The sequence below is a fragment of the Protopterus annectens genome, chromosome 1.part1 (genome assembly GCF_019279795.1).
Source record: "Protopterus annectens isolate FY-2018-M chromosome 1.part1, PAN1.0, whole genome shotgun sequence".
Lineage (NCBI taxonomy): Eukaryota > Metazoa > Chordata > Ceratodontiformes > Protopteridae > Protopterus > Protopterus annectens.
This window is the reverse complement of record NC_056726.1, coordinates 1,546,727,626-1,546,752,434: the sequence shown is the minus strand read 5'-3', so window position 1 is coordinate 1,546,752,434 and position 24,809 is coordinate 1,546,727,626.

Sequence of the window (24,809 nt, the reverse complement as noted above, 5' to 3'; positions counted from 1 at the left end):
GTGTCTGTGTGATAAGGGGCAAGTGTGTGCGCATCTGTGTGATAAGGGGCAAGTGTGTGCACATTTGTGTGATAAAGGGCACTCTGCCAGTATCTGCTGAATTTTACAAAACCACTTTTATCTCTAAAGCTGTCCCAGCACAATCTGGTAGTTAGATGTAACTTTAAATACACTATACTGGTATGTTCTTCATATACTGAATTGATAAAGTCTGTTTTGTGATTTATGATTTAGTGTTGAATTGTCACTTAATTCCATTAGGTACTGGTGTGCCTTTGCTGGGTAATTTTTACCCTGTGGTTGTGGAACTGTGTAGTTATAAAGACAGGAAGAATGTGATTGTTCCCAGGTGGTGTGGACATGGTTGCTTAACCCTCCCCTCAAAACCGTAACATCTTTAGTTTTGCAGCCATGTTTGGATGGATTTGGATCAGGGTGATTGCAGTTTATAGGTCTCCTTTTTGCTGGGATTTATGTAAGACCCCCCTAAAGTGGGAAGGATGAAAGTTTAAAAATAAAACATCCTTCATGATAGGTCTGAGGTGGAAGATTGTGTATGTGGTTATGCTGATAAGAACTGGAAAGTCCCGTGTTCACACTAATGTACAGTAGACAGTTTATTGGACTGTGCTGTAGAAGCTGAATCTGTGGACAGGTTTAATGGGCTGTGTAAATTAGGGCTCACTAGTGTTGGATTAAAGTACTTTAATAATGTTGTAGGTGGAAAGCTGTTCAATGGGTGCATTTAATGTACAATTTGAATGGAGTGGCTTGATGTGTACGATCTGTATAGGCATGTGTTTCTCTTTCTGATGTCTGCACAGCCAAAGTACACAATTACTCGTGCATTCCTCGGATGAAGGCCTGGGGTCATTCTTGGTGTTGCCAAACAAACTTGTGGTTATGTGTGTGAAAGGGTGAGTGTGTGAGCTGAGTGAGTGTGGTGTGTGAGCTGAGTGAGTGTGGTGTGTGAGTTGAGTGAGTGTGTGAGTTGAGTGAGTGTGGGGGGTGAGTGTGTGGGGTGAGTGAGGTGAGTGAGTGTGGTGTGTGGGTGGGTGAGTGAGTGTGGTGTGTGGGTGGGTGAATGTGGGGAGTGAGTGTGGGTGAGTGAGTGTAGTGAGTGTGTGTGTGGTGGGTGAGTGAGTGGGTGAGTGTGTGGTGACTGACCAAGTGTGGTGAGTGAGTGTGATGAGTGAGCGAGTGTGGTGGGTGAGCGAGTGGGTGAGTATGGTGAGTAGGTGTGGTGGGTGATGAGTGAGTGTAGTGAGTAAGGGTGGTGAGTGTAGTGAGTGGGTGTGGGTGGTGAGTGTGGGTGGGTGAGTGAGTGTGGTGGGTGAGTGAGCGGTTGAGTGTGGGTGAGTGTGTGGTTGAGTGTGGGTGAGTGTGTGGTTGAGTGTGGGTGGGTGAGTTGAATGTGAGTGAGTGTGGGTGGGTGAGTGTGGTGGGTGAGTGGTTGAGCGTGGGTGAGTGAGTTGGTGTGGGTGAGTGTGGTGGGTGAGTGTGGGTGGGTGAGTTGAATGTGGGTGGGTGAGTTGAATGTGGGTGAATGAGTGAGGGTGGTGAGTGAGTGTGGGTGGGTGAGTGAGTGTGTTGAGGGTGGTGGGTGGTGAGTGAATGTGGGTGAGTGAGGTGTGGTGGATGAGGGTGAATGTGGTGAGTGAGTGTGGTGAGTGAGTGTTGTGAGTGTGGTGGTCGGTGAGTGTGGTGGGTGGTCAGTGAGTGTGGTGGGTGGTCAGTGAGTGTGGTGGGTGGTGAGTGAGTGGGGTGAGTGGTGAGTGTGGTGGGTGAGTTGACTGGGGGTGAGTGTGGTGAAGTGAGTGTGGTGAGGTGAGTGGGTGAGTGTGTGTGAGGTGAGTGGGTGAGTGAGTGTGGGTGAGTGAGTGAGTGTGGGTGAATGAGTGAGTGTGGGTGAGTCTCATTTTTGGATGTAATTTCTAAATTTTGTAAACTTTGTTTTTGTATTGTCATATTGCTTTACATTGCCCTGCCGATATGTGACAAAGTACAGGCAGAAGCACAGTAACAGCTGCAAAAACTAAGAGCATAAATTTGCAATAACCATGTGTATACATTAATTGCATGTTTTTACATAAGAAGCAGATGTCTGTCACAATTAATCAACAAGACTACATCAGATTACAAGAAGTATGCAATACCGTAATTTTTTAAATTATGTCTTAAAAAAGCATGTTGGTGCTGTCATGCAAGTCTGTGAAATAGTTCATGTTTATAGTGTGTCATTTGTTAGCTATTTAATCAAACAGGAAGGAAAAATAAGTGGGAGTTAGATGCTTTGCAAAACGGTGATTATTCCCAGTGCTATGTAGCTTGGTTCTAAATTTGACAGGAGGAGTGCAACAAAAAAAGTGTCCCACTGTAAGGAGGGAAAGGCTGACAAGAAAACAATACATTACTCTGGTCACCTGCTGTGAGCTGTCAATCACATGCAGACAATGGGTCAAATTACCCTTAGCTCTTTGACAGCTAGGGAAGGTAGGTGTGAAGTGGGAGGGGAGATGCCTTGAAGAACTAGATTTCAGCCTTCACAAAAGAAAGCAAGTTAGCATTTCTAAGAAACAAAAGCAATAAAATGCACTTTTCAGTTCTGTTCTGTAGCATTTGCACTGCTTGGGTTTGAACTAGTCATTGAAAAAGGATAACATTTTAACCAAAAGTAGGGGACTTTAGACAGCAGTGAATGCCTGTTAAGTCAATGAAGTGACAGCAGCTTAAGGGAAAACGTGGCAGATCTGATGCAATTTTTTGGAGACAAACAATGCATTCTGGGATACTTAGAGGCAGAGTAAACAGTCAGACTTATTTCAAAATGCCAGCCCCCATGTGGTCAGAGTCAGAAATTGCATATAAAAATATATAAATAACTTTAAATAGTCCCAGAGTGCTGTTAAAATGTAGGAAACACCAAACCATGATGAAATAAATATGTTTTTTGAGTCTGAGGGTGCGGTTGTCCTTTAAGGAACACACCTGAGCTCCCAGGATTCAAATTAAAATGAATGCCTGTGAAGGTATTTGATGTAAATAAAATTACAAGGGAACACAGCAACATTTCCTCTGAAGTGCTGGGTTGACCGCCTTACTTTAGCAGGAGACACAACATTCATATGTCTTTGAATGACTTCAGAGATCATAAAGTGTGAGAGCAGTTGAATAACAATGTCCTAGAGTGTTTTCAATAGGCAGGGAGAGGAGTTGTAAGGAAATTTCAGAGATTCCATCTGAAAGGCAGCTGCAGACAGTGGGACTCGTATGTCAATGAGTGTGCTTGACATTTGAGAGAGTCAATGAAAGAACAGGTTTAACAAAAGGTAATGGGTTGGCAGTTACTTCACATGTAGCCATGGCCCCCCATGGGTGGCTTATTTGTGTTGATGACTTCTGATGCATATTAATTTAAATGAAATAAATAGTATAATCAGACTAGGTCATATGGACGAGAAAACATATTTTGCTCAGGTTCTGATTTAAAATACAAATACATAATCATTCCACCTGAAAAATGTGTGGATATGTACTTGTGCCATCATTCAGCATACGAACATGTCATATACATTAAACAAGTCATGATATACACACACACTTATACATTTTGTACCATTACTCTCTGTCCCCACCTACTCTCCCTTCCTCTACACATACTCCCCTGAGGTTACACTCATACCTTTTCCACATCTTTTCCTATTATCCCCTCTGTCACACCCTACACTTCTCTACTTGTACTATCCTACACCAGTGTAATCTGTTACCATATTTCATAACGTCTAGAACATAATCATTACAATAATCTAAGTAAATAATGCTACATCTTCCTGACCCTAAGCCTGCTGTAGAACAATGGCCCATACCATTAACCAACTAGGTGAGTTGTCCTCTGGGCTGGCCTGTATCCTTAGCACATGTACTTGCAACAAATGTACACCAGTAACACTGATACCTAAATACATTTACAGTTTCTTTACATTTCAGCACTAATGTGGTGGATACAGGTGCTTTCTAAATATGGGCAGGAGTGTCCTGCAGACCTGCACCACCTATATTTGAGCAGTTGGCCACAAGCGCTACTGATACTTTTACACTCGTTTTCCAATAGCACAGTTTGCAAAAAATATATATCTGTATCTGTATATAGATACATAAATAGATGCACATATACATATGGTTTAGTAGGGGAAGGGATATATATATATATATATATATATATATATACATATATATACATATACATACACACACACACACACACACACACACACACACACACTGAGGGTTATTTAGAAGTGATCCTGTTGCTTCAATGTGCCTTCACATATCACTTGTGCAAAAATGACGTGCACATTCTGCATACTTCAAATGTCTCCTTGGGAAGAAACAATATATATAATGGCCACCACAACAAATCATCAACTTACCATATCATCAGGCTATTTCCCTACAGCATGTTCTGTTTATTGTGGCTACAAGGTTTAGGTCCCTAGAGCATGTAGCTTGGAGGGATTGGGATTTCTTTAAATGTCCAACAGCTCTGGGTCTGACATAGCTTTGTATGTTAGGCAGAGATTGCCTCTGAGTAGGTGATATGCGACAGAGTAAAGCTAGAGTTTTTTGAGACGGTCTGCATAGGGCATCTGTTTGAGGCCGGTAATCCGCTTTGTGAGGTATTTCTGTGGCCTTTCCAGTTGTTGTAGGTGTCTTGTGAGGTACATACCAAAAGGGGGTGTTGTACTCTATAATGGGTCTAATGAGTGATGAGTAGAGGGGAACAATGACCTCTCTTTTCTTGGATGAGAAACCTTTTCTGATGAGGTGTGCCATGTAGAAGGATTTCCTGACTACTGTGGCAATGTTATTATCAAAGGAGCGACTACTGTCTACCTGTGTCCCAAGGTCTCTTATCACACTTTCAGTGTTATGTAGACTACCACCTATGTCGTAGTTCATGGGTACAGAGTTTTTTTATCAAAAGGGATGACAATGCACTTTTTGGCATTGAGCTTGAGGCCATGGCTTTGACACCAGGCATCTGTCTCAGTGAGGCCCTTTTGTAGGAAGTGCATATCATTAGGAGTTTTGATTATGGCTCCTAGTTTGCAGTCATCTGTGAACTTTGTTAGCCAAAGACCTTCTGTGTTAGCCTGTACTTCAGAGAAGTAGATACCAAACAGGAGAGGACCTAGGACTGAACCCTGTGGTACTCCACTTGTCACTGGTCTGAATTTGGATTTAGAGTCTGCTACTTTCACAGTGTGGGTTCTGTCAGTAAGCCAGTTGGCATCCCATCTTGTGACATAGAGATTTATACCTAGTTTAGTGAGTTTATAATTCCAGAGTGGGGGATGGTGTCAAAAGCCTTGGCGAGATCTAGATAGGCTGTGTGAACCACCATACCCTCATCTACGGCTTTGGTGACTGCTTCAAAGAAGTCTATCAGGTTTAGGAGACATGATCTGCCTTTTACATACCCAAACTGGGTAGGGTCCAGAGTTTGGAGATTACCAATGTCATTGTTTATAAGTTCCATGATGATTCCATAGCCTTGCAGACCAGTCTCGTCAGGCTAATGGAGCAGTAGTTCCCGGGGGTCCATGGTGGCTCCCCCTTTGTAGAGTGGGATAACCATTGCTGTGCACCATTCAGTGGGCACAAAGCCTGAGGTGAGGCTATGATTGAACATGGTACTTAGGTGGGGTGCAGTTCGTTCTGTAGTTCATGTAGAACACAGCCTGGGATGTTGTCAGGTCCTATGGTTGCTGTGTTCTTGGCTTTGCAGAGTGTGTTTTTTTTTTTTTTTTTTTTACCTGTGCTGCCGTGATTACAGGAACTTTGCATTCTTCCGGTATACAGATGGGCCCTTTACGGGATGAGAGAGTGGTAAAGTTAGCACTGAACCTATCTGCCAGGATGTTGCCAATATCAGTTGGTTCTGTATATTTAGTGCCATTGTGCTGTAACTCAGAGCAGATCTGAGTGTTGCCATTGAGATTCTTGACATAACTATAGAATGCTTTGTGGTTGTCTTTAGAATCAGTGGCGATTTTGTTTTCATAACCAGCTTTGGGGGATTTTATGAGGGATCTCAGCTTCTTACTGAGACTGAACACAGAGTTCCTGCAGTCATGGGATTTTACTTTTTTTTGCAACAGTTTCTTTCTTCTGTGTAGAGTTTGTTTATGGCAGGGGACCACCAGATTGGCTTCCTTTTTTTGAAGGATAGCATCTTGGTTCTGTTAGGGATTGCACGATCCATGCACTCGTGTAAGTGCTTATAAAGTGCAATTGTATAGGATTCAGCAGTCGTACCTCTATTGTCTGTCAGCATGGGTGTCATGAAGTTTGCCACTTCTGTCTTAAGAAGCATGACGTTGGCTTTGGAGTAATTTTTTACTGTGGTTTCCCTAATGTTGTGGAATGTGGATGTCTAGGGTGATTAGCTTGTGGTCTGATCTGACCAACAAGGAATTGACCTCTGGTGTGGAACACCGGTTGCTGATGTTGGTAATGACTAGGTCTAGGATATTGCTGCCCCTGGTGGGGGTGTGGATAAATTGATCCAAGGCATTGGAATTTATGAATTCCAGAAAACATTGAGCACGAGAGTTGGTACATGAGTAGTTTTTCCAGTTAATGGTGGGGTAATTGAAATCGCCCATTATTAGGGTGTTAGGTTGTACCCTAATATTTTCCAGTGTATCAGGAAATGAGGAGTGGGAATCCTGGGGCATGGTGGGGCATCTGTAGCAAGCTACAATTTGGATTGTGGCCTTGCCCAGAGTTAGTTGCACTTGGATAATCTCAGATGCATTATGCTGAGCAACTAGCCTGAAGGTGTGGATAGCCTTAATGAATATGGACGCGCTCCACCTTTAGTGCTTTGGTCCAGGTTAGGTGGCCGAAAGGTGTGGTATGAAATATAGCCTGGTAATGCAGGGGTGCTCTCTGGAGCTTAGAACCAGGTCTCTGTCACTGCACAGATGTCAATATTCTCCATTTTAAGGAGTGCCTCGAGTGAGTACATTTTGAGGTTTAGACTTCTAGCATTAAGTAGTATTACCCTCAGATTTTGCTTGCTTGTACCTGTTATGGTGGTGAATTTGTCATTTGAATCTTGCCTAAAAAAGGCACTATAGGGGTGGCAAGAGCCTTAGCCAGTATCCGGAATCCCAATGGTGAAAGATGCAGGCCATCTCTGGCAAAGCATCGTGGTTTGTCGATCATGTCATCCCAGGCAGACAGATACTTGATCCCCTTAGAATGACACCAGAAGCTTAGCCAATTGTTGAAGTCAGTCATTTTGTCCTTGTACTGTGGCATCATTCTGGGTGATAGCAGGATGCTACTCTGACAACAAATCGTAGGGCTACTTTTTCTCACAATCAGGGCTGTCATACTGCATTTTGAGAGAGATGTCTCATCAGGATGTCTGCCCCCATGAGGGCAAACTAGGATAAAAAAATAAAATTAAGAATGAATACTTATTTTGTGGCACACAGCTTTGAGAGGTGCAGAAATTAATGACTAGATAAAAAATATATGTTTTTTTCAATATTTGCCCGTAGTGGTCATTTAATGAAAAGAATGCCTTTTTTGTCAATTAGACCTGAAGAAATGGGTATAGGTTTTAAAACAGGATATGTAACAGTAACATTTGTTACACCAACTGCCTTTACTTTGTTCCTATACTGGTATTTAACTGTCTGAAGTAACTTTTAATAAGACCTAGGGCAGGATTCACGATGGCTAGCATGGAGTCTAAGAGTAGTGTAAGACTCCATGCAGCCATCATGTCCGACGAGCGATCCACGAACAGCCTGTAGGGGCGTGTAAGAGAGCTCCTAAAATGACTCTTACACGGACAGGGCTTGAATATGCAAATTACCTCACTTGCAGCCGAAAAGCATGCAAATGAGGTAATTTTGCGATCCAGGAAGCACAAACCTGTCCGTGTAAGAGCCGTTTTATCTTTAGAAATGTACTCAGTTGACAACTGAGTACCGTTCTGCAAATAGCACAATGGAGCCTTGTCAGCTGAAAATAAAGGTTGCATATGTTCCAGGAAGCATGACAATGGCCAAATATGTGGCCACTGGCAACGTACTCCCATGCAAAATAAAATAAAAATGTTTAAACGTAGTGCAGCACCGCGCAAACGGGCTGCGCTGTAAAAAAACAGAAAAATAAAAATTTAAAACCCACAAACAAGGGTTTTATGCAGACCATGAATTTACAATGTAAGGGAATAGCAGGCTGAAAACAACATGGCCACCGACTAGGGGTTGCTAAGGGGGGAATCTCAGTGTAAGACATGTAACTAAGCATTTGTAGGCAATCCTATGTAAATGAGTGTTAGGATAGTGAATCGCACTTTTACATAGCAAATGAGCACAATCCCTGGAGTGTAGGAGTAGGATAAGGGGGAGTAATAGAGTAAGAGATAGGTGACATCACAGGGGGGTATGTATGAAAGAAATGCAGCTCAGTGGAGCAGAGTGGCATGTGAAAGCTGTCAGTCACACATCATGGAAAGAGGTGTGTCAAGAAGTAGACATGAGAAAACCAAGAAATGGAAGGTGTATGCTGTGGATAGCACCAAAGTTTCTTGCTGGATGTGCATGCACGCATGTGCATGCTCGGAGGCCCGAGTAAGATAGGGTGTGTGCGTGTAAGTGTGAGCGTTTAAGCTGGAGTAAGCATGCAGAAGCTGGTTTAAAGACCTGTTAGCTCGTTTGCACTGGTGTACGCATGTTTTAACCTGAATAAGCAAGTTTTACTCCATCTAAGCATATGTGCGCGTGTGTTAGCTGCTGTGCGCGTGTGTGCCCCTGTATGTGCATCGCTCTCCCCTGAGGAAACAGAAAGGAAAAAGGAAGCAGAAGAAATTGTAGGAAGCTACCATGGAATACTAGCAGAGGTAACAGGTGAAAACAATCAGAAGCAGGCAATTACACGGGCAGAACAGTAGCCCAGCCCAGCATAAAACTCTGCAAACAACAGTGAAGTATGTTTCTCTCAAGAGACACTGCAACACTGAAGTAAGCTATTAGAAGTGAAAACTGAAAAAGCTACACTCAGACAAAAAATGCTAGGGGCTGCCATAGCTGTTATAAGGAGACATATGCAACATGCTGAGGGTGGCGACAATGCAAATGCTGCCAGACAACCCACAGTGAGGAGACGGAGAAGAGTGTACAGGCCCAGGGTCACCTACCAGGGGTTACATGAGCTGGAGATAATGGAGCGCTATAGAGTGGACAGAGACCTCCTACAGCAAATTGTTGAGCTGTGCAGGCCACGCCTCACATACAGAACCAACAGAGGGGAACCCATCCCAGTGGAAACCAAGGTATGTGTTGGCCTAAGAATACTTGCAACAGGTACCTTCCAGAGATCAACTGGTGATATGATGGGGATATCACAGGCATCAGCATCCAGGGTACTGCACCAGTTCCTGGATGCCATGTCAACACATGTCGGTGATCATGTATATTTCCCCAATTCCCGTGAGGTATTGGCCAGCAATATGCGTCTCTTCCAGCAAATAGCAGAATACCCTGAGGTAGTGGGTGCAATAGACTGCACGCATATACGCATCAAAGCACCAGCCGGTGAGTGGGGTAGGGCCTACATTAACTGCAAGGGCTTCCCCTCCATCGACTGCCAGGTCGTATGTGATGCCCAGGGCATAATAATGAATGTGTGTGCTGGCTGCTCTGGAAGCTACCATGATTCCCATATCTGGCATCTGATGCAGCTGTACCAGACATTTGCCAATGGGGACATCCCACATGGTCACCTACTGGGGGATGCTGGCTCTGCACTGGAGCCGTGGCTGATGACACCCATCAGAAACGCACACACACCTGAACAGGAACGCCATAATGAGGCACACGCACAAACTCGAAATGTAATAGAGCTTGTGTTTGGGCTGCTCAAGTCATGGTTCCGGTGCCTGGACACATCTGATGGAGCCTTGCAGTACTCACCAACTACATGTACCCAAATTGTCATGATATTTGCTATGCTACATAATATGATTCTGCGAAAACCGCTGCAGCAGGACCAGCATAGGCCCGGGCCAAACAGCCCCCCACCATTGCCAAGGCCATCACAGGCAGAGCGTGACTCGGAGGAGGAACAACCTGAGCCTGCCCCAGTAGGCAGAAGGAGGCATGCCCAGTATGCCTTGGCCTTGGCAAAAAGGCACCGCATAGCACATACACTGTCTCAGTAGGAACCCTGGAAATGATACCTCTCTCTGACTCACACATATAGTAAAAGGGATGCCTAAGTTGACACAACCTGCTTTCAAACATGTACAGGGAGTGTAGTATGTGCATCCAACATAGGCAGCCCTGCAGCACCACCTGAGGCATGATTGCCATGTGTTAAGCAATGTAACACCATGTAGTATATGCAAACTTGATGACCCTGACTAACATCCTACCCTCACCAAGTATGATGCCACAATATGAAGACGATGAATAATTACAACAATCGGCTTAAGTATTGCTGTTAGTCAAAGGGGATCCAATGCCTGTCAGCCTGGGATAACATGCTGAGCAACACACGATGCTCCACCCGCTAGGGATGGCTTGCACCTATCACCCCTGGCCTTTTACTGGCAAAGCCTGTTGTTACCCCCATAATGCCTTGAATAGGTAAGGCTCAAAACACAAACCCACCTCCATAGGTATCACAAGGGATAAGAAACTAGAAGTAATGCTACCCAATGCCAGAAGTCTAAACTGCAAGATGCATGCAGTCCAAACTCTCCTCAGCATGGAGAATGTTGATATCTGTGCAGTAACAGAAACCTGGTTCAAGGCTCACAAGAGCACCCTAACACTACCAGGTTACACCTCATACCATGCTTTACAGCCCCAGAACATGGAACAAACTACAAAAGGAGAGTGACTATCAATAATTGTCAAGGATACCCACACCCCCAGTTTGGTGCCACAGCAAGAAGCAGCATGGACTATCCATGAGCAAGTAACAGTGGCAAAAACTGCCTCCCAGTTTGTAGCCTGCTACAAACCACCCTCCTAAATCCAGGAACCGCACTTGACCTACTTGAGAACACTTGAAAATATGAAGGTCTCTCCAAACAACATTATATTGGGCGACTGCAACTACCCAAACATAGACTGGGAGCATTATTCTAGCTCCAACACCCTAGGGCAAAGGTTCCTAGAATTCATAAACCAAAATGCTATGGAACAACTTACCACTCCCGCAAGAGGGGTAAGCATACTGGACGTGATAATCACCAACATGGGGACTCTATGCCCAAGACGAGAAGTGTATCCCTCACTGGTAAGATCAGACCTTAGAGTAATCTCACTGGATATTCACATCCCGACCCCAGTCCCTGGCCAGAAAACCACAGTGAAAAACATGTGTAAGGCAAATTTTGCACTCCTCCAAACTGAGGTGGAATCCATTAAAGCCCTTGTGCCTGTGGAAAATATGGCCCAGACCTCAGTACCCTTTATAAATGCATTCTATGAACACCTTCAGGAATGCATGGATTATGCAATCCCAAATAAAACCAAGACCCAATCCTCCAAACACAGGCATCCGGCCTGGTGGACCCCAGCCATTACCAAACCATGCAAGAGAAGGAGGAAACTACTACATGATAGAGCAAAACCCAAAAAGGGAAGTCATCTCTGTTCAGTATTATGACAAAAAACTATGGCCACACATACAATCCTCTAAGGCCAGCTACAAGATAAAAATTGCACAGGACACTAAGGATAATCACAAGGCTTTCTTAACTGATGGTAGGAACCTGGGTGGGAATTCACAGATATGCTCAGAATTAGTCCAAAATGACAAACAATACACCAAACCCACACACCTTGCCAACATCCGACCTGACATGTTCAGTGCAAAATTCCCCCTCCCCCCACAAAAAGGCCAAATATCTATCCCAGCAGAGTGCTGGCCCCCTGACATTGCAGATGCTCAGGTAACAGCCAGCGTCTCCAAAGAAAAACACACAGCATCAATGGGACCAGATGGTGTCCTGGACTGTGTCCAACATGAACTCCAAGAAGAACTGAACACCAAATAAAACTACTGCTCAATCTCAGCCTTACCACAGGATATGTACCCAAAGAGCAGTGTACAGCAACAGTGGTCCCTCTCCACAAAGGTGGTAACTGAATGGATACTGCAAACTATCACCCCAGAATCCTGACTAGCTTGGTCTGCAAAGCTATGGAAAGGATCATCATGGACCTCAGAAATAAAGATATTGGGGACCTACAGACACTGGACCCTACCTAGTGTGGCTTACTTAAGGGCAGATCATGCCCATTAAACCTGGTTGAGTCATTTGAAACAGTCACCAAGGCTATTGATGAGGGGAAGGTGGTCCACACAGCCTATCTGGACCTTGCAAAAGCCTTCCATACAATACCCCACTTGTTCATTATAAATAAGCTCACCAGCTTAAATATAAACCCCTATGTCAGTAGATGGGTTGCAAACCAGCTCAAGGACAGAACTGACATGGTCAGAAATGCTGCAGCCATGTCAGACTCCAAACCAGTTACAGCTGGCATCCCACAAGGCTCGGTCCTGGGGCCTCCCATGTTTGGTATATATTTCTCAGAGGTACAGGCCAACATGGAAGGACTGTATCTGAACAAGTTTGCAGATGACTACAAACTGGGCGCCATATCTGACCCTCCAGCTGACACAAGCATCCTACAAAAGGGCCTCATAGAAACAGACAACTGGTGCCAGAGCCATGTCATCAAGCTAAATGCAGGAAAGTGTATAGTCATCCCTTTTGGAAAAACAGTAAGTGCCCACCAATTACCACATAGGTGTTAACCCATTAAGTACTTTAGAAGTAATAAGAGACCTGGGGACACAAGTTGATAGAAATCTTGCATTTGACAACCATGTGGCCATAGTGGTTAGAGAAACATTTCATATACCCACCTAATCATGAAGGTATTCACATCTAGATCAGGGGAGGTCATCGTGCCTCTTCAGTCATCCTTCATCAGGCTCACAATTGAGTACAATGGCCCTTATGGGATGTACCTTAGCAGACACCTCCAGCAACTGGAAAGACCCCAAAAGTACCTCAAAAGGAGGATCAAAGGGCTGTAACAGATGCCATGTGTTGCCTGATTAAACAAACTGCAGCTCCACACAGTGGCATACTGCCTGCCCAGAGGCGATCTGTGCCTGATGTATAAAGCCATGTCCAAGCTGGAATCAATGCACATGCTGCACCTTGTAAAATCTGAATGCCATTGAGCTATGCACATGAGAGACCTGAACCTCATCATTGACATAAATAGGACATGCTGTAGTGATTGATCCATAACCCAGAAGCTCCCTCCACTCTTGAGTAAACTCCCAGTCCAGGTTAGCCAGAGAGTCCCTCATTGACACTCTTCAAGAGGAATCTTTATGAGTGGATGGGAGATTGTAGGTTTACCCTGGGTATCACTTTTATGTCACGGTTAGACAGAGGCACAGTATACCAACCTACCCCCTGCCCTGAAAACCACAGTGAAAAACTTCTCTAAAGCAAATTTCACACTCCTCAAAACCGAGGTGGAATCCTTCAAAGCCCCCGGGCCTGTGAAAAATATGGCCCAGACCGCAGAATCCTTTATAAACGCATTCTATGAACACCTTCAGGAATGCATGGATCATGCAATCCCAAATAAAACCAAGACCCAATCCTCCAAAGGCAGACATCCTGTCTGGTGGACCCCAGCCATAAACAAACTATACAATAGAAGGAGGAAGCTACTACATGATAGAGCAAAATCCCAAAAAGGAAGGCATCTCTGATCAGTATTAGCAAAAACTACGGGCACTCATAAAATTGTCTAAGGCCAGCTTCGAGAGAAAAATTGCACAGGACACTAAGGATAATCACAAGGCTTTCTTTAGTTATGTTAGGAACCTGGGTGGGAATTCCCAGATATGCTCAGAATTAGTCCAAAATGACAAAAAATACACCAAACCCACAGACATTGCCAACATCCTTGCTGACAGGTTCAGCGCAAACTTCTCCCCCCCCCACCAAAAGGGCAAATATTTATCCCAGCAGAGTGCTGCCCCTGACATCTCAGATGCTCAGGTAAGAGCTGCCCTCTCCAAAGCAAAAAACACAGCATCAATGGGACCAGATGGTGTCCCGGGCTGCGTCCTACATGAACTCCAAGAAGAGCTAAACCCAAACATAAAACTACTGTTCAATCTCAGCCTTACTACAGGATATGCACCCAAAGAGTGGCGTACAGCAACAGTGGTCCCTCTCCACAAAGGTGGTGCCTCAACAGATCCTGGAAACTATCGCCCCATAAGCTTGACTAGCTTGGTCTGCAAAGCTATGGAAAGGATCATCATGGACCTCATAAATAAAGATATTGTGGACCTACAGACACTGGATCCTACCCAGTTCGGCTTTGTTAAGGGCAGATCCTGCCTCTTAAACCTGGTTAATTTCTTTGAAACAGTCACCAAGGCCATTGACAAGGGGAAGGTGGTCCACACAGCCTTCCTGGACCTCGAAAAAGCCTTCGATACAATAACCCACTCGGGCATTATAGATAAGCTCACCAGCTTAAATATAAAGCCCTATGTCACTAGATGGGTTGCAAACTGGCTCAAGGACAGAACCCACATGGCTAGAATTGCTGGAGCCATGTCAGACTCCAAACCAGTTACAAGTGGCGTCCTCCAAGGCTCAGTCCTGGGACCTCTTTTGTTCGGTATATATTTCTCTGAGGTACAGGCCGACACGGAAGGACTGTGGCTGACTAAGTTCGCAGATGACTGCAAACTGGGCGCCATAATCGACTCTCCAGCCGACACAAGCATCCTCCACAAGGGCCTCATAGAAACAAACAACTGGTGCCAGAGCCATGACCTCAAGCTAAACGCCAAAAAGTGTATAGTCATCCCCTTTGACAAAAACAAAGTGCCTACAAATTACCACATAGGTGGTAATCCATTAAGTACAGAAGAAGTAATTAGGGACCTGGGGACCCAAGTTGATAGCAATCTTTCATTTGACCACCACGTGGCCAAAGTGGTTAGAGAAACATTTTATATAGCCCACCTAATCATGAAGGGATTCACATCTAGATCAGGGGAGGTCATCGTGCCTCTTTACTCATCCCTCATCAGGCCCATAATTGAGTACAATGCCCCTTTTGGGATGTACCTTACCAGACACCTGCAGCAACTGGAAAGACCCCAAAAGTACCTCACCAAGAGGATCATAGGGCTCAAACAGATGCCATATGCTGCCCGGTTAAAGAAACTCCAGCTCTACTCAGTGGCATACCACCTGCTCAGAGGCGATCTGTGCCTGACGTATAAAGCCATGTCCAACCCGGAATTAATGGACATGCTGCACCTCAGAAAATCGAAATCCCATCGAGCTACGCGCTCGAGAGACTTGAACCTCAGCACTGAAATAAATAGGACATGCTGGAGGGACAGATTCATAACCCAAAGGCTCCCTTCACTCTGGAATAAAATCCCAGTCCAGGTTAGGCAGAGTCCCTCATTGACTCTCTTCAAGAGGAATCTTCAGTGGATGGGAGATCGTAGGTTTATCCCGGGTATCACTTCTGTATCACTGTTAGACAGAGGCACAGTATACTAACCTCAAAAAAGGGCATAGCAAAATTAATTTAAAATGGGTGGCAAAAGCCAAACACACTCTGGCTAGGCTTATAAATGCCCTAGGGCAGATAGCCTAGTATGAACCTATGAACCTAAATGTCATGGCAAACTCCAGTTAAAATGTGTGTTGAAGGACAAACATACTCTCTGACTAGGATTAGAAATGGCCTAGGGCACATAGCCTAGTGTTTCTCAATGTCCACTCCAGTCGCGGAATACACTACTAATGTTGGACAAGCCTGGTTTAAGTAGGCCATAGCTGAACAAAATGCAACATGGTCATATTTGCACAACTGGCCCTTAACCAGTCTGGTGTGCTCAGTATGAATATTTAAAGCAGTGATAGGACTGAAACCCAGGATACTGTCCACCACAGTGAAAGGACTGAACCAGTACACTATACAATATTACAGTGTTTGGTCAGTATGAAAGAATGTTGACAAGTGTATGCAAACTATCCCATGGAAGCCCTGCAGGCACAGCATAATCCCTGTTGTGTTCAGACACAAAGCAGTTGGGCAGTAGGAACACAGCATGACCTCCAACACACAACTATAAATGTCAAATATTGTTCAAGTTCACACACAACCACAAATGTGGTGGACCTCAGATATCAACATATGGAAAGGTCACACTGGACATGCTCACACACTTTGATAAATGAGACATATATCAGGCAACAAACCATGGAAAGCCTGAACTGGGCATGCTCACACACTTAGGCCATGTCTCTGTATAGCAGTTGGCCACACATATCTGGCATTTGTATGTGTTAAGCCAGGAACCTACCACAATACAGCAATCTGCCCAGTGCACACAGTTAAATGACAACAGAGATATAAGTAATATAGTGGAACCCTCTCATATTCAAACATCTTCCACAGATACACAAGTTGTTCATAGAAATAGGGAAAGCTATGGCAATAAAGACCTGCAAACAGTTTCTCAGCAACAAATATTGTGCATCCGAAACATAAACATATGGGTGTAGAGGTCAATACTAGGCTGTTTGCCCTAGGGAATACATAAGCCTAGCCAGAGTGTATTTGGCGTCTGCCTCCCCAGTACAGTAGCCTACTGTGCCTCTGTAAAGTAGGTCACAGAAGGCACTGTTTAAGGCTAATGTGCTGTGCCTCCATCAAGCAGGGACACAGTGGAGATCCCAGGGGTTGACTTTGCAATGTCACATCCATGTGGCTGGAGTTTGCTGGAAGAGGGTTGGCGAGGGGCTATGTCTAACATTAATTGGGATTCAATTCCAGACTGAGGGGAGCCTTATCTGCAGTGTCTGGACAATTTCACTGTCAAAACTTGCAAGTGATGATTGTGAGGGATTGAAGTGTCTTGTCAATACTGTTCAGAGATGTCCTCCCTCTGTGGGATATTGCTCTGTAATGTATTAGCTCCCTCCTTCTGTTGTACAGCTTATATATGGCTGGTGTAAACCAGACAGGTCTCCTGTTGTGGAGGAGTCTTGGTTTTATTTGGGATAGCATGATCAATGCAAACCTTCCAGATGCTCATAGAATGCACTTGTAAAGGATTCTGCAGATTGGGCTGTATAATCCTCCAGCAAGGGGCCTTTGAAGTATTCTACCCCAGTTTTCACAAGTGCAAAGTCTGCTTTTGAGAAATACTTTGTTTGCAGTGATTTCCTTGCCTGGGGGTGGGGATGGGATATGGACGTCCAGGGAAAGTTGGTTATGGTCAGATATTAACAATGGTGGTCTACCTCTGGTGTGGAACATAGAGTCCCCATGTTGCTGATGGTCAGGTCCAATATGCATTCCCCCCTTGTGGCTGTGGTGACTGGTTCTGCCATAGCACATGGATTCACAAATTGTACTGGCTGTAGCGTGATGTTGTTGAGGCCTGAGTAGTTCCCCCACGCAATATTCCTGTACCTGAAGTTAACCACTGTAATGGTGTATGTGAACACCTTCATATCCTACACTGTTCCCAGGGAAGCCAAGTGTGGTTCCTGGATATGGGAGGGGTGGTCTGAACTACACACCAAACCAAAAGTCGGTTTTGCACAATGCTAGTTGTATATGTATGGCCTGTCATGCTTATTGCAGTGGTTACAACAGAGAGGTGTGTGTGTATCTGTGATGTATATGGATACACCCCCTGGTTGTGTTGTGTGTTACAAGTCCTGTGGTCACGAAGCATGGTATAAAACATAACCTGGCAGTGCTGATGTGCATATGTGACCCTGAAGTAGGCGTCTGTTAATGCATATATATTCTATCCCCCATATTGAGGGATAGTAATAGATGTACTTACCTCTTCCTAAATAATGATGTCAGCACCCTATAAATACTGCAGGAGAAGAAAAGCCATCCAATAATTTGAATAGTGTGCTCTGTTAATGTGTCTCTCTCAAGTGTCATAACATAGTTAGGTAGGGGTTTGAATCCTGCAAATGCTGTGTGTGTGTGTGGGGGGGGGGGGGCGGGATGTGTGCAATTCTCTTTGAAAGAAATGGACCTTTTGGCAACTGGAATAACACACTACATGATGTACATTCCTCTTTGTAAAGACTGAAGATGTCAGCACCCTATAAGTATAGCAGTAGAAGGGAAACCACCCAGTAATGCAAATAGTGCGTTCCACTAATGCGTCTCTCTCAAGTATCATAACATAGTTAGGTAGGGGTTTGAATCCTGCAAGTGCTCAGTGTGTGTGTTTGGAGGTGGGGGGCAGGGTGTGTGCAATACTCTTTGAAAGAAATGCACCTTTTGGCAACTGGAATAACTCACTACATGATGTACATTCCTCTTTGTAAAGACTGATGATGTCAGCACCCTATAAGTATAGCAGGAGAAGGGAAACCACCAAGTGATGCAAATAGTGTGCTCTGCTAATGCGTCTCTCTCAAGTGTCATAACATAGTTAGGTAGGGGTTTAATCCTGCAAATGCTCAGTGTGTGTGTGTTTGGTGGTGGGGGGCAGGGTGTGTGCAATACTCTTTGAAAGAAATGCACATTTTGGCAACTGGAATAACACACTACATGATGTACATTCCTCTTTGTAAAGACTGATGATGTCAGCACCCTATAAGTATAGCAGGAGAAGGGAAACCACTCAGTAATGCGAATAGCGCGCTCTGCTAATGTATCTCTCTCAAGTGTCATAATATAGTTAGGTAGGGGTTTGAATCCTGCAAATGCTCAGTGTGTTTGGGGGAGGGGGAGGGTGTGTGCAATACTCTTTGAAAGAAATGCACCTTTTGGCAACTGGAATAACACACTACATGATGTACATTCCTCTTTGTGAAGACTGATGATGTTGGCACCCTATAAGTATAGCAGGAGAAGGGAAGCCACCAAGTAATGTGAATAGTGCGCTCTGCTAATGTGTCTCTCTCAAGTGTCATAACATAGTTAGGTAGGGGTTTGAATCCTACAAATGCCATGTGTGTTTTTGTCACAGAGTTTGTCAATGTGTGGTGGGTGTTGCTTTTATTATGGTATGACATATAATTATAACAGTAATTTCAATGCACACATCAGGTATGTGTGTGCCACATAGAGATATGTACCTGTGACCTTAAATAGTTCCTATGTGTGAAGCCTGCCTCATGTGAATACAGTTGTTACCTGTGCCGGCATGTCCTGCAGATTCCCAGACTGTACGCCATACATGTATGTTGTTGACAATGCAGGCTACTGCAGTGATCTGTGTCCCAGGCCAACTGGATGACACACACTCATGAAAACTGTGATATATTAATGTGGGTGAGGGTTCATGTCTGGAGTATATGTCACACATGTTATAACACAGCAAAGTCTGTGAGTAATGGACATCCAGTGTAGGTGTATGGCAACTGTTGCTGATATGCATAAAGACACCTTCTTGCTTAGGCGATACACCAAGGGACTGCACAATACCTTTGGAAATGTGAATATCACAGGATAGACAAGAAAACACTTGTCCATATGGACACACCATTACCCATTCTACATGATGGGTGCTGCCACCTACATGGTACTACTGAAATACTATGTTAAGTACATGCTGATGACAAAGTTACAGTTGCGTTACAGTAATAGAGCATGGCTTGGACAACAGGTTTCCATCTATATGATACCCATGTGGTGGTCATGTGTGTCATGTGCAGAATGCATTGTAGGCCACTTTATACATTTCCAGTGGTGGATTAACATATCGCTAGTGTGTTGGCATGTACGTGAGACTACTATATGCCAAACAGCATTCTTCACAGGGATGTGTGTAGCTCAGTAAGAATGGCAACTGGTATAGTGTAGTACTGCAGGGATATCACTGACACTGGGTTTCCTACATCTGTGTATCAGTTGAGGATACATAAAGTAATAGGCTCATAGGTTCATGCTAGGCTATCTGCCCTAAGGCAGTTATAAGCCTATCCAGACTGTGTTTGTCTTTTGACACCCATGTTAAATGAATTTTGATATGGCCTTTTTCCAGGTTAGTATACTCAGCCTCAGTGTAACAGTGACACAGAAGTGATACCCGGGGTAAACCTACAATCTCCCATCCATTCAGCAACATTCCTCTTGCAGAGAGTCATTAAGGGACTCTGCCTAACCTGGACTGTGATTTTATTCCAGAGTGAAGGGAGCCTCTGGGTTATGAATCTGTCCCTCCAGCATGTCCTATTTATGTAAGTGCTGAGGTGCAAGTGTCACGAGCACATACCTCCATGGGATTTGGATTTTCTGAGGTGCAGCATGTCCATTAATTCCAGGTTGGACATGGTTCTATATGTCAGGCATCTGTTTGAGCCCTTTGATCCCCTTGGTGAGGTACTTTTGTGGACTTTCCAGTTGCTGCAGGTCAGGTGTCTGGTAAGGTACACCACAAAAGGGGCATTGTATTCAATTATGGGCCTGATGAGGGATGACTAAAGAGGCACGGTGACCTCCTGTGATCTAGCTGTGAATCTCTTCATGATTAGGTGGCCTATATAAACTCTCTGTGTAACCACTACAACCATGTGGTTGTCAAATGACAGTTTGCTATCAACTCAGGTCCCCAAGTCCCTAATCATGTGTACAGTACTTAATGGCTTACCACCTGTGTGTTAAGTTGTGGTCACTTAATTTTTGCCAAAGGGGATGACTATACAGGTTTTGGAGTTTAGCTTGAGGCCATGGCTCTGGCACCAGCTGTCTGTTTCTATGAGGCCCTTTTGTAGGATGCTTCTGTTGGCTGGTGAGTTGATTATGGTGCACAGTTTGCAGTCATCTGCGAACCTGCTCAGCGTTAGTCCTTCTGTGTTGGCCTGTACCTCCGAAAAATATACCTGAGTGGGGTATTGTATCGAAGGCTTTTGCGAGGTCCAGGTAGGCTGTGTTGAACACCTTCCCCTCGTCACTGGCCTTGGTGACTGTTTCAAAGACATCAACCAGGTTTAAGAGGCAGGATGTGCCCTCAACAAAGCCGAACTGGGTAGGATCCAGTGTCTGTAGGTCCCCAATAACTTAATTTATGAGGTATATGATGATCCTTTCCATAGCTTTGCAGACCAAGCTAGTCAGGTGTACAGGGCAATAGTTTCCAGGATCCATTGAGGCACCACCTTTGTGAAGAGGGGGGTCACTTTTGCTGTACGCCACTCCTTGGCTACATATCCTGTAGTAAGGCTGGGATTGAACAGTACTTTTATGTTTGTGTTTAGTTCTTCTTGGAGTTCATGTAGGATGCAGCCTGGGATACTGTCTGCTCCCATTGATGCTGTGTTTCTGCTTTGGAGAGGGTGACTGAGCATCTCAGATGTCAGGGGGGCATCACTCTGCTGGGATATATATTTGCCCTTGTGGTGGGGAGGGGGTGAGATGTTTGTGCTGAACCTGTCAGCAATGATGTTGGCAATGTATGTGGCTTAGGTGTATTCTGTGTCATTTAGGACAACTTCTGAGCATATCTGGGTGGGAATTCCCACCCAGATTCCTAACATAAGTAAAGAAAGCCTTGTGATTATCCTTTGTGTCTTGTGCAATATTTTTTTTGAAGCTGTCCTTAGATGATTTTATGAGTGCCCATAATTCTTGTCCAAATACTGATCAGAGATGCCTTCCCTTTGTGGGATATTGGTCGATCATGTAGTAGCTTCCTCCTTCTATTGTTTTCTGTTATGTGGCTGGGGTCCACCAGAAAGGATGCCTGTCTTTGGAGGATTGGGTCTTGGTTATATTTGGAATTGCATGATCTGGAGGTGTTCATACAATGCATTTATAAAGGATTCAACAGTGTGGGCTGTATTTCCCACAGGCCCAGGGGCTTTGAAGGATTCCACCTCTGTCGGTTTTGAGCTGTGTGTAATTTGCTTTACACAACTTTTTCACTGTGGTTTTCTGTGCAGGGGCTGCGGTTGGTATGTGAATATACAGTGAGATTACTCTATGGTGTCATCTTAGCAGTGAGGGATACACTTCTGGTCTGGAGCATAGAGTCCCCATGTTGGTGATGATCAGGTGCAGTATGTTTTCCTCTCTTTGGGGAGTGGTAACAAGTTGTTCCATAGCATTTGGGTTTATGAATTCTAGGAACCTTTGGCCTAGGGTGTTGGAGCTACAGTAATGCTCCCAGTCTATGTGTGGGTAGATGAAGTTGGCCAATATAATGTTGTTTGGAGACACCTTCATATATTCATGTGTTCTTAAGTAGGCCAAGTGGGTTTCCTGGGTTTAGGAGGGTGGTCCTGTATCAGGCTATGAACTGGAAGGCAGTTTTACCCACTGTTGATTGCACGGGGATAGTCTGTGATGCTTCATGCTGTGGCACCAACCTGGGGGTGTGGGTATCCTTGACATTTATTGATACTCACCTTCCTTTCATAGTTAGTTCCATGTTTTGGGGCTGTAAAGCATGGTATGAGGTGTAACCTGGTAGTGCTAGGGTGCTCTTGGGAGCCTTGAACCAGGTTTCTGTCACTGCACAGATATCAACATTCTCCATGCTGAGTAGAGTTTGGACTGCATGCATCTTGCGGTTTACATGTCTGGCATTGAGTATCATTACTTCCATTTTCTTATCCCCTGTGCTACCTATGTAGGTGGGTTTGTGTTTTCAGCCTTACCACCAGAATGCCAAGATGTGCAGACATTACACTGTTGGAATTAACACTGGTGTATAAAAAACTACAATGACAATCATACTGTTAATGCATCAGACATGCTGGGATATACCCACAATGATATCATTACACTGTACTGTTAACAACATGATAATATCACTACAGTTCTATGTAGTCACCCTGTGCATCAGCACCATGCTATCCTGTTCCTGCATCAATGTTACAGATTGCAGGAGGTGGCACAGTTTCATCATATGCACAGGGTGTGTACTTGGTATGCCAGAGTCTGCCATTGACACATCCAATTGACATGTATGTGTGTGTGTTAGTGAGGGACAACAGTACAACATGGGGCAATGTTGATGCATGTGTGTGTGTATGTGTTAGCCCTAAGTGTTAGCATTATGCATGTGTGTATGCATGCACACAGTTCCACCTCATGGCTGCCATATACGGGTGTTTGTGCACAGTCACAGACTGTACCTGCCAGATCATACAGATCACTGTCTCTGGCCACGGACACGGTACCTGTGCCTGGCAGGGGTGCTACGGACAGTATCAGGTACTAAGCCAGACTGGGTATTGCCATCAGAAGCAGTTGGTTGATGACTGGACACATGTCCCTGATGGGACTGTCCAGAGCCACGTGCACATGGTCTTCTAGGGTGGTCTGATGACAGCACAGACCCAGCATTGCTGGGGCTGGTACTGGCACTATGGGAGCAGCTGTGGGTTTGTTGTCATCCGCGACAACTGCCAGCTGCTGATGTCGCTGGCATATGTCCATGTCGATGCCTCAGCCGTCCTGCATTGCCCTGGCTCATGGACATGTAGTTGTGGAACAGATCTAATGTGTCCCCCCAACGTATGTCAATGACCTCGCCAACAGTATGGATGGCAGCCGCTATGTCACGCATAGTATCATTCATAACAGTGCGATGTGCTCTAAGCTCCCTCAGGCCCTGTTTGGTGTACCGTTCCATATGTGCCTGTGCCTGCATTACAGCCCGGAACATAGCTGAGGTTGAAAGACCTCTGTGGGCATGTCTGACAGGGGCAGTACGACCACAGATGCTCCCACGAGAACCCCTTGACATCTGCCTGTGTGGTACCATGTCTGGACTCTGGCCATAGCTGCTGTGAGGGGGTGCATGTGCCACTGATACCACATTACCCTGGTCAATGCCCACTGTATGCTGTCCCTCAGCTAAGGACATTGGTGACAATGGATGTATCGGCAGGATGACTGTGTGCATTGATGGGGTTGACTGCTGTGTACTGTCGATTGGCTGACCAACAACAGACCCTGTCACACCTCCCTGTGCCATTACACATGTATCATCATTATCACTATCCCCAGCAGTGGCTTCAGGTTCCCTGCTGCACACCAACAGAGCAACATCAGAACCTGTAAGAGGAAGACAGGAAACACATTTTACAATGTGTACACAATGTTACCACAGATGCACACGGGCACATGCACACATGCACATGGGCACATGCACACGGGTACATGCACACATGCACACGGGCACATGTACACATGCACACGGGCACATGCACACATGCACACGGGCACATGCACACGAGATACAAACACACATACACCTGCAATCCAACACATACACAATACTGTTTGAGGGTATTATTACTTTTATTATCATTAGTATTAATAGTATTGTTATTACACACTCACCAGCATGGATTGGCTGCCTTGCTGTTACTCCAGAGGGACCTGCACAAATAAGACAGTTATTGTCAGTGGGCACAACTGTGCCATTGATACTGTGAGTATGATACAGTACAGTAGTACAACAGTTGGCTTTCACAGGTGTACTGATGATATTCAGAATATCAATCTTGCACAAGAATTTCCAGGATAACAGCTACACACACAGTACACATCTCACACATGCATAAACTACCAGTGCAGACAACACTCAACTACAGATATGGCATGTTACCTGCACACTCCATGTCCACATGCTGGGTGGCTCCAGCCTCCATCATGACACATGTCTGTGGATGTTGTTGTTGTTGGGCTGGAGCCACAACA